At 37.7% G+C, this 12,041-nt stretch overlaps 1 long non-coding RNA gene across 2 annotated transcripts in view; it reads right to left on the bottom strand.

Annotated features, from left to right (window-relative positions):
• LOC150102761 (uncharacterized) overlaps nucleotides 1–11,711 on the bottom strand; it is a 30,423-nt gene extending 18,712 nt beyond the window's left edge. The window contains exons 1-2 of one of the 2 annotated variants that reach the window (XR_016548938.1): nucleotides 11,619–11,711; nucleotides 4,713–4,869 (exon numbers count right to left, since the gene is read on the bottom strand). This is a non-coding gene — a long non-coding RNA (uncharacterized LOC150102761). Of the gene's footprint in view, nucleotides 1–4,712; nucleotides 4,888–11,618 lie in introns of those variants that run through there. The other variant, XR_016548939.1, reaches the window with a different exon arrangement.
• Nucleotides 11,712–12,041: the final 330 nt, after the last annotated feature.

Here is a 12,041-nt window from a genome sequence, read left to right as displayed (position 1 = left end):
TAGTGACGGCAATTTTGTCCCATCAGCACAGCAAGATAAAACAACCGTGTAGTGAGCTTTTTCGTGCCCCGAAGTTTTAATATTAACACTTTTAGTGCCCTTGGAATCTACAGTTCTGTTTGAGGGCACATCAAAAGTCAGCGGAACTTCATCCATGTTTCCTATTTGCGCAAGTTCGAAATTTTCTCGTTTCCTTGCGTTAATGACGAATCGATGAAATTCAATCATTTTTTCTTCATATTCAGCTGGCATCTTTTGTGATATTTTTGTTTTAGTCGACATAAATAGCTGGTTTCTCTTCATGAATCTTGAGCACCATGATGTTGATCCAGTAAGGTTGGCGATCCGTCTGTTAGTGGCTATCGCTTTCGCTTGATGAATAATCATTTTTGTAGACACTGAAAGTCCCGCTTTTCTGTGGTCTAAAATGCAGGTATTCAGTTCTGCCCATTTTGCAGTTCCACTTCGTAGGTTTACTGTGAGTTGCTTTTTTTAAATCCTCTTCCTGATTCCGCCAAGTTATCATTTTCTTAGTTGGGAGTGGTCCGAAATGCCTCTCTGCAGCACCTGTTTCCATGTTCTTTAGCATATGCAATCACACGTAGCTTGTATGCAGTATTGTAACAATGCCGACGTTTTTCAGCCATAATTTGCCAAGAAATTTAGAGAAAATTTAACGGAAATTAGAAAATTTAACAGAAATTTATCACCGTTCACAACTGCGACAACAATTGGAAAGTTTAAACGAACAGAACACAGCTGTGATCGTCGATGACAGCGCATGCGCATCCACTGAACTCAACATCAGTATTTCTCAAAGTGTGGTACGCGTACCCCCAGGGGTACGTGAAAGGTCTTCAGGGGATCCGTGGCAATTTTTGGCTATGCATCATTAACGCATAGAATAAAATTCAATGTATCCGTGGTTCGAGATCGTTAAACGTTCCTATTGTATCACTGAATAAGGTACAGAGACATCTGCAGGCTGTGCAATATGTTTCTCAACAAACAGTGCAATTAGGGACAACTGGGATAAAAACGACACTAACTAATGAATCGCATGTCTCCCTCCCACAGAAAATGCTGTATGACTCAAGCAAAACCATATGTTGCGGTGCAACATATGGTTTTGTTTGAGTGAACGTGTTAAAACGAAGAAATATATAGTGAATGTGTTCAGATATTATATAAGGAAATCGGTTGAAGAGAATTAGCATTTCAACTCAACTGTCGACTTGTCTTTGTCATTTAGTAGCACGATCGTTTGTTAATATTGCACCAATCATATGAACACAGATGTCTGAAGTTTGAGAAAACTGCTCTACGTAGCTGGAATGCTCTCACATACACCACAAGAAAGCAAGAAAGAAATCGCGTAACTCGGAACAGATAAAATTTCCAGAAATAAAAATAATAAAAAACTGGGTATTGGCGTATAAGATGCACCCTGTTTTTCAGACCTATTTTCAAAGAAAAAAAAGTGCGTCTTATACGCCGGCAAATACGGTACTTCGGTTTTTGTCTTATCCATTTTCCCTTAAAACTTTAGGCAAATCAACCAAGATAACACGCATTTACAGACAAAAAATACTATTGATGGTGATGGTGGGCCGTAGGTGGGGGGGTGTAATGGAGTCGCGTACCTTCACCCGATGAGTCTTAAGACTCTTGGAGATGCCACATAATATTAGTAATAGTACCTCCCTCCCCAGCAGCATGCGGTTCCTGGTTTTCGAACACAGCAAAATGCGACACGCCATAATTGTTTGCTTGGGAAACTAGAGTGTGTTTCAAAGTGGTTCGTCTACTCGAGGAGCAAAAACTGAAGCTGACACATTCAGTATGTCTTAAACCTGCTAGATTAAAAATCAATCAATTAATAAAAACTTAAGCAGAAGTCCTGGCTAAACAACAGGAATGAGTCATATCAGCGGATCAGTTAATTGGCCAAGATAGTCAAGGCTTCGAAGAAATGTACGAGAGTAAATAGAAAAATTTTTCCAACAGTTTAACTGGCATGTTTTAGAGTTATTAATATACAAATTCAAAATAAATTCTTAAAATTTTTTCTTCTAATTTTGATGTTAGGTGGCGACACTTAACTAGCTGTTATGGCATTACAAACATGCGCTGTCTCCTTCGTGTCCAATGCCAGACAAATAACGAAGTGTCGTGGGATTTTTGTGTTCTTGAAATGTAATTATTATTATTATTCCTGACACCTCCAAGGAGTCCGAAGACTCATCGCGGGAGGACACCTACAACTGTCTCAACCACTACACTGAACTTCAACTACGAATCATCTCCATCAACGCCATCTACCGCCTACCTCCACCACAACTGGTATTCTATGTCTGTAAATTGTGTGTGTTCTGAAGGGTCAATTTGTCTGTATGCGGGATGAAAAACCCGAGTTTCTGAGAGAAACAACCCTGCTACCTTCGTATGAGATCGGCTAACTCACCTTCGATTGAAAATCGTCCAGATAAAGATTCCTCCCGTCGCGACGAGAATCGAACTTAGGCCTATTCCAATCGAAGGGCGCAATGTACTGTCGTTCTTCCAATTGCGAAAGCCAAGCACCAAGCACCATTCATCGACAGACGTCCTCGATATACAAAGAGAATGATGTGTTATATAGGACCATAAAGTAGTGCAGTGGCGCACTCAGGATTTAATCTTGGGGAAGGGGGGGGGGACTGAATTGAGTAGACGATTTGAGAATAGACACTACACACTGCATACGATCTATGACTGAGCATCGGCAGTGATCGCCAATACACGATACCCGTGATCTCCTCTGGCGAAGCTGGGGCAAACGAAGTAGCGCTCGGTCCTCCCGAGCACTACTTCCTTCGCCTTGCGTTCACAGCGGCCGTGATTCCCGAGAGCTATAGGGTATTCCCACCTTATGTGACCGCTAATTCATAAGTAGTATAGAAATAGAAGACACGACACAACATAAATAAAAAAAAAAATTTTAATCAGAAAAAAGATTTTTGGAAAATTTTCGTGTTTTTTTCCTTTTTCTTTTTTTTTGGGGGGGGGGGGGGTCTGGGCCCCTTGGCCTCCCCTGGGTGCGCCACTGAAGTAGTGAGTGGTATATGAGTAATGAAGGCAGAATTTATAATACAATACGTGGTATTATTATTGTTATTATTATTATTGGTATTATTTATAATACAATACGAGGAGCCTCATATGCATGAATAAAAAACATCCTTTATTTTTTGCAGCAGATAAAATGTGTGGCTTCTAAGGAATAACAAATTTTAATTGCTCCTAGAAAAAAAAATCTGGCTTAAGCAGTTCAAATATGAACGAACCTTTAATATTTCATGGAGCAATCACACAAACGTTTCAGTAAGGTTGTTGAAACAGTTTAAGATTTGTATATACTGTATATTCTCCAACTTTTTTTTCAGCAGGGGAGAAATATATATTTATTTTATTTTTAATTTTATTTAGTTATTTTATTATTATTATTATTTTTTTCTTTTTTCCAGATGAAAGCCGGGTCCCATTCAGAAACTCCGAAAGGATAATGCTGGCTGCTTCATAAACGAGTCTTGACTAATCGATACATACTTACAGGTTATCAGAAACGGCTATCCAACACTTATTTCCACAAAATTATGATCTCATTACAAGGTGAATGGGGGAAGGGACATGATATGCTAGAAATGTGGTAAAATTGTTTTGCAAAAGGTAAAAATGATTACGTTATAACTGAAATCGCGAATTACAGAACCGTATAATAGAAAGAAAACTTTTTTTTTTTCTCATCTCCCTCCAAACCTCTTTTCTATTTGACTTCGATAGGAGAGGATTTTGAAGAGAAAGCTTACCATTAATATTCTGTATCATGATTCGCGTTATTAAACAAATAAAAGAAAATAAACTCTTTTTAAAGAATTTAAATGAATCTTGATTTCTGGAGTTGTTCTCTCTGCGGTCAACGACATCTTATGTTCCATGTACGAAAGAACCAGCATAATAAATTCTTGCAGTCTTTGCAGTACAAAGAACGGATGATACAAAAAACAGTAACAACCCTCACTTTATATTTAATAAATCGTCTCGTTGCACAGCTGAGTATAAATACACCTTAATTGCCATCATAATAATTAAAAAGCCATTTCACTGAAAATGTTTACAAAGAAATTACGATTAAAGAGATAACCGAAATCTAACTACTGTACATATATGTTTAGATTGTAGAGATTCGTAATATTAAATTTAAACTTTTAAAAAATTTGATTATAATTTGCTTTGATTGCAGTTCCTACAGGATTTGTTTTCTAATTGCTTTTTTTTTAAATACTAGCAAACATCTAGATGTCTGATTTCTAGATCAATAGCAATACCGTGCATGCGTAGAGCTCATACAAATACTACAATATTTAAATAAAAATATAGATAATTCATGTAATAGTACTTAATGTCAATGGCAACACTTTACATAAAGAATTATATAAGAGACAATAACCCAAGCTACTCTGATTTCACATTCCTGGATAGAAAATCAGACAACCGAAAGAGCAAAAATAAATACCGAAAGGCGTCTAGCCGTCGGCAACCGGCTTCGCATTGTCGTTGACTACTGCCCATGCTTGTGACCAGAAGACCCTGTTTTCTAGTTTAAAACTTATTTTTAAGGGAATACATTTCAAAATATTTGCCTACTATTAACTCGCTACGTATTTACTTACCACAGCAATCTTTGGTTTTACCTGCATCAGACATTTTGATCGTCTTCTTTAGTAGCTTGTATTGACACGTCGCTCGTAACGATAGCAACTAGCAGCTTAGTTGGTCACTGCCTTTTATCGGCGCGCTGTTGAGATTGTACAATGCCGTGCGCAATGGCTGCAAATGAAAAGTTGTAGGTTAAAAAAAAAAAAAATACAAATAAAATAAATAAAATACGTATGCAGTTGAGTAACAGGTGGTGACATCATATGTTTCCTACTCGTGTCATTTAGTTGTGATTTTACATTTACCCAGCCAATGTGACTTGCCGTTTCGCGAAATGCTGATTATATTTATCGTTTGTACTTGAAGACGCCTGTATAAACAGTGACGATGAGGAGGAAAATTATCAACTGCATTCTTTCTGTTGTAAACAAATACGAATTCAGGACAAAAGCAATTGCAAATCATATAGGATGTACTAGATTATTTAGTGAAACAAAATATTTCATACAATTCGTGTTTCAAATTTAAATTACTATTTAAATAATATCTAAATATTTTATAGTACTTTATTATTATTATTATTATTATTATTATTATTATTATTATTATTATTTGACAAGCACCTCCCAGGAGTCCGTAGACTCATCGTGGGAGTTCCATTTCAAAAACTTTAATCATTATTGTCAATACCTGTACAATATCTGTCATATTTTCCTCACATTATTCATGTACTGAAATAGTTCGTTCACATCAATCCTATAACCCCCCGGGGGGGACAACACTTATACAGTATGTCTTTATCATATCACCCCTTATCCTTTATCCGACGATTAACCAGCTTCTGTAATCCACCAATCTTCAACCTCTCCTCATATGCATCATACAGTCCTGACACCATCTTAGTAACTCGCCTCTGAATCCGCTCCAACTCATTCACATCTCCAAGAAACCCAGGCCACCAGATCTGTGGCGCAATAATCCATATGAAGCCTTATCAAAGCCTTATAAAGTAGAATAATAATAATAACCTTCTTATCTCTGAAATGTCAGGGTGTTCTTCAATAACCCTCTGAATTTCAACTCCCTCACCACCAACATCTCAAATAAATAAATATAAATAAAGAAATATATGATGAATATCTTTGTCGTAGTTGCTAACACGTTTTAAAACTTTGCTGAACTCTTCCCTAATGTACTAGGAATTTTCCACGAAGCGCTTAGTTTTTTTGTTTTTTTTTTAAACATCTACTGTATAACGTATATGGCGGATTGTATGGCGTAGAATGTTGAATTTTCGTGCCTTTCTTTTTTAGGTTGAAAAGTTGTTCTAATTAATTGAGTAATCTCAATTTGGTAATTGTGTCTCGAAGAAGAGTGTGCATTATCGGTTTTAGCATACATAGTTTGCATTCTGCTTATGAATATCAGTTTATACTAGTATTTGTAACGTGCTGTGGTTAAGCCTGTTCTCAGGTAGATAATAATAATTGCTAAGTAATACTGCGTTAGTTGATTTTTTTTTTTTTTTTAAATTTAAGTAATACTGCGTGCATGTGCTTACATACATAGTAAGAATGCTGATATAGCTGTTAACAGATTTATTATTATTATTATTGTTAACCGGTATCTCTATCACGCCCAAAGGCTCATCAATGGAGGCTCACACTATTATTTACATTTCTCCTTAAAGGGATTTAAAGACAAAGCACTGACACCCACCTCCGGTGTTGTAGAGGTGGATGTCAATTCCGTTCGTCAGCACCCTATTGGCAAAAAAAAAAAAAAAAAAAAAATCTAAACCTCCCATCCTTGCTAACCACACTTTTCCTCAACTTGAAATGATTACTTTTGTTCTATTTTCCTTTGTATATTAAAACATTTCCCCTGTATATCTTCTATAAAACTGTTTAGCAACTTATGGATTTCTATAAACTAATTTTGTCATTCACTAATCCTCAGTCTTTTAAACGACTTTAAAGTACGCAGGCCCGATACCAACGAACTTGGTCACCTATCTCTGAATATTCTCTACTACTCCAGCATTCCCGAGGAAGCCTTACGAAGAAAGAGAGAGTGATGATGATGATGACGACTTATTGTTCCTACTGCTAAGTATGATTTTAAGCAGTAGGAACAAGAATTCATCATAATCATGTTTTGTTGAACCGCTGAGCTTTCTTCACAACGTTTGCGATATGCTCTCAGAATTTCCATTTCCTGGTCACCGTGATCCCAAAATCCCTGGGCGCATCAATTTCTAGTAGCGACACCCTATCAGTATAATACATAGATTGGAACCTTCTCTGTCCAAATTGCATAATTTGACACTGGGCCACACTGAAAGAACGGCAGTTATCCTTTACCAGCAATATGTTTATTGTGTGTGTGTGTGTGTGAATAAATAATTGGATTATTCTATATAAAGATGGGAGCCCTATAGTTGCTTGAAATGAAGCAATAAGCTGCTTTCAGATTATTGTTAATTAGCTGTTTTTCGATCAGTTGTTACCGTAGAAAAGCGAACGTTTCAGAGGATTGGCTTCCCAAACTCTGCCTAAGGGTAAAGGGGTTGGCAGAAGTTGTAACTGAGCATTTGATTATTTTTGGTGTTACCCAACAAAACTTAAATATTTAGGTCTTTCATCCCTATGTGGAGCAGCAAAGCACAGAGTAAAGAGGAAATAGAAAACGTTTCGAAAATTTCGTAGCAATTCGGTGGTAGTATCACCACAGTTGGCAAAAAAAAGCAATGAACCCAGTTCATCAGAATAGGAGGCGATGTTGGAAGTGAACAGTACAATACCGGAGTTAAGTGTCGCATAAGCCGGCCTGGTTGGCCGAGTGGTTAACGTATCCGCTCTCCAGCCACAAGGCTGCGGGCTCGAATCCTGACATGGGCATAGATATTTTTGGTTGTCTGTAAAAATAATTGTGATAGTGGTGGACAGTTGATGTAGATGATGAAGTTGAGTGATGGAGAGTTGTAGAGTAGGTGCCCTCACTCGGTGAGTCTTTTCTCCTGTAACAACTGGACGAAAAACAGAGTTGAGACGACGCAGGAACAACTAACTATAAACTAGTAATACTAATGTGAAAATCCAGTCCTACTAACAGCCAGCAGAGAAAGTCACACTCTGTCACTGGATAGGGAATGTGCGTGACAGATGCGGTCAACACCAAACCATGCAGAACTTTCGTAATACACCAAACCAGTGATGGCGGACCTATGACACGCGTGTCAGCACTGACACACTTGAGGGTTTCAGGTGACACACCTTGGATGTTGAAAGATATTGGTATTATGATGAAAAAACTGCAATAAATCGTGTAAGATCGCTCTCAGTTAAGGCGAAGGTAGGTTTTGGTTCATTGAAAAATTATATTTTATTATTATTACTATCATTACGGACAACTTCAAGAAGTCCTTAGACTCATAGAGGGAGGCCCAATACCATGCCAAGAACAGCTATTCAGCATTCACACAGTATCTATCATACTTCACCTTGAACTTATTTACAGTCATGGCACCCACAACAGACTCTGGTAGCTTATTCCACTCTCCAAGTAAAAAACCTAGCTCTAACACCCTTGCTAACCACACTCTTACCAAGCTTCCATGGATGGCCCCTAGTCCTCCCACTACCAGTTCTATTCTCAAAAATATCTTCTGAATTAATCTTATAGAAATCCTAAATCAATTTGAATGTCTCAATCATATCACCTCTTTTCTGCCTATCAACCAATTTCTGCAGCCCACAAATCTTCAACCTGTTCTCATAAGGTTCATTCCATAGTCCTGCTATGATCTTGGTCATTTGTCGCTGGATTCTCTCCATCTCCTTCCCATCAAGAATAAACCCCGGCGCAAATATCTGGGCACGGTAGTCTAGATGGGTCTTATCAAGGCTCGATACAGAGGAATGACCTGTTTGTCTCTGCTCGTTAAAATGTTTTTCAGCAACCAAGTGATTTGATGAGCTGATTTTGCCACTTTTGCGATGTGTCCCCTAAACTTTAACTCCCTATCCACCAACGCTCCCAAATCCCTGGCTTCATCAATCTCATGGAGTACAGTTCCACCAGTGTGATATACTGCTGCTAATCTTCACCCCAAAATGCAAAACCTTACATTTTCCCACATTAAATTGACATCCATTCTCCTTAGCTCAGTCCTACAAACTATCCAAATCATCCTGCAAAATTTTGACATCCTGGCATTCACTATTGCTCTACTCAACTTTGCATCATCCTCAAACAAATGCACAGCTCCTCTCAGATCCTTCCCTATATCGCTAATGAACAAATGAAATAGCAGTGGTCCAAGAACAGAACCCTGCAACACTAGTTACAGGTAATCTTTTGGACTATATTCCTGAATAAACCACTCCCTGATATCTCTCCATCAACCATCCTCCTATCCTTCTCACCAACCATATAGCCATTCTCATGCTGCAGTTTACTTATTAGAATTCCATGTGGTATCCTATCAGAGGCTTTAGCAAGGTCCAGTAGAATCACTGTAAACCCATTACCCTTATCCAGTTCAGCCGTCACTGTATTATAAAACGTGAGCAAGTTACTGAGGCAAGTTCTACCCTCACAAAATGCTGTCCCCCATACAGTATTCATCTATCCAATCTTGCATTTACCTCTTGACTATTTTCTCCAAGACCTTGACAACAATTCCTGATATGCTGATCGACCGGTAATTTTCAAAAGCAGTCTTGGAACCTCCTTTATGCAGTGGAACTATTTTCCCCCTCTTTCCACCCCCTTGGGACTAACCCAGGCCCGAGACTCAAATTAAACACAATGGTCAAGGGCACTGACAATTCTTTAGCCGCTTCTCGTACGACACGAGCTGGTATACCATCCAATCCCGTAGATGAATTGACATTGAGGTTTTGTAATAGACTATTCACCTCCACTTCATTCACCATAATTCCCGTATAAGCTGTTGGTTCTTCCATTTCCGCAATGTCACCACCTGGATGATATACTCTTGCAAAGTGCTCGCTCAGTAATTCTACTATATCAACTGATTCGGTTACCACCCTACCATTGGCATTCTTTAAAATCAATCTGCCGTATACATTTTTTTCTTTTACTTGCAACATATCGTTGCAAGCAGGCTAAAGAGAATACCCTGTTTGGTATTCTCTTTAGCCTGCATAGCTAATGTTCTTTCATAATCCGCTTTTGCTTTTCTCACCACACTTGTTACTCTTCTGGCCTGGGCTTTATACCGTTCATGTGCCTGCAGGTCACCTTTCTCCTTAAATTCCTTCCACAGTTGTTTCTTTTTTTGCAGCTCCAGCTTAATGGTGTTATTCATCCATTTAATCCCTACTTGATTTATTATTCGGACTCTAGGTATACAGTCAGTTATTGCCTCCTGCAAACACTTCTTAACCGCCTCCCATGCACTATCAACATCCAGCCCTTGCAGTTCTATATGCCATGGCACTGAACCAATCAAACTCCAAAGTTTGTCATACTTACCAGCTCGATAATTCCACATGTACCCTGTCTTAATCGTAAATTTCCCACCTTTAGCCACCTCCCAAGTCAAGACCCTACGATCACTCTCACCAATTGGTGGCAACGTGGTCATATTCGTTACAGCCAAATTCTCAGATGCAATTACTAAGTCAAGCACTCTCTGACCCCTAGTATTTTCCATTACATGCTGTCGCAGATAGTTATCCCTTAATAACCGCATAAAATCCAATTCCTTTCTCCCATGTGTCCTTTCCTCCTTTTAATCAATGCTACCATAGTTGAAATCTCCCATAATAATTACCCTCCTTCCACTCATTTCTTCTATTTGCTTATGCATACTATCTCTACCATCTATTCCATCACCTGGTCTATAGCAGCACCCAACTGCATATTTTGTTCTGCTAGTTTCAATCTCACACCAAATAGCCTCAAATGTGCTCTTTTCTCTATCCTGCAGTTCAACTTCTATTCTCTTTGGCTGCAGCTCATCAGCTATCATCAATAACACTCCTCCCCCCATTTTATTCTCCCTGTCACTCCTGAACACACTATACGCCTCACATTCAGTCCCACTAGCTATATCATCTTCAGTCAGCCATGTTTCACTAATGCCAATAACCTGTGGTCTGGAAGTGCCAACCAAGGCCAAAAATTCTTCCTTCTTGTTCCTAATACTTCTAGCATTAGTATACATGAATTGCAGAAGCCCGTTAGTCCCATCCCTACTTCGATGCCTTATACTAACTATCCCATTCTGATTTGTTGTTCTTCTTACTCGCTCGGGCATATTATACTCATTCATACACTCAACTGCCTCCTTTAGGTGTCTGCATATCTACCCCCGCCTTAATAAATCTAGTTTCCCTGATTCTGCATTCACTTCATTCAACAACACTTTTTCAAATCTCCTTACACCAAATCCATTCAAATGCAAACCATCCATCTTGTATAAATCCTTTCACCCTTTTCGCCCATTCGTAAATTTTATAGTTAGCCTATTTCTATTTTATTTTGTAGTTAGTTTATTTCTATTTTATTTTGCAACTAGCCTATAAACAACGAGCGTTTTAAGTTTACGTTTTCTTTCTTAATCATTATAACTTCTGCATAGTCATATAATATTATAAAAACTTATAAAAATTATTATCAATATTATACGATACAAACTTATAAATACGTGCTTTATATATTATAAACTTAAAGTTTTCATTTGACTTCTGTGTGAAATTCGTTCATGCATGCATTCCAAGTCTCTCGACTGAGTAATACAAGTTCTAAACATATTTAAAACCACTTTAACAGAAAATATAATTCGCAGCATTAAATATTGAATTTATCTGAGTAAATAATGAAAACATTTTTATAGTTGGAATAAATTCAGTAAATTTTGTTAAATAATGCAAATAGTAACAACTTACGATGACGTCGCAACAAAACGTAACAAGGTTGCCACGAATGTACCGGTAATAAATCTGGCAACCCAGATTCTCTTCTGCATACTCTTGTGAAACTCAGTTTTCTGCCTTAGATAATATCAAATCGAAAGGGAGAAATAGATTGAGCAATGATTTGAGCGCTGCCTGTGTAGCATTAAAATATACACACTATAGCCTTTTTATAAAGTAACTTTCTACCAGTACTCAGCAACAGAAAAGTCATTAAATGTAATGTATGTTTGTAATTTCAGTTTATTAAATTAATTGTATAATATGAATTCATAGATTTTATATCAATGTCCTATTAAATAAATAGCCTAATATGATATGTATAAGTCACCATCTATGATTATGTAGTCAAATTCATAATGCAATTATGCAAGTGACACATCAACAATGCCAATA

This window comes from Typopeltis vanoorti, chromosome 10, assembly GCF_054136105.1.
Source record: "Typopeltis vanoorti isolate ZY-2024b chromosome 10, IOZ_Tvanoo_1.0, whole genome shotgun sequence".
Lineage (NCBI taxonomy): Eukaryota > Metazoa > Arthropoda > Arachnida > Uropygi > Thelyphonidae > Typopeltis > Typopeltis vanoorti.
Note: the sequence above shows the minus strand (reverse complement) of the source record. Positions and strands in the feature narration are given on the sequence as shown.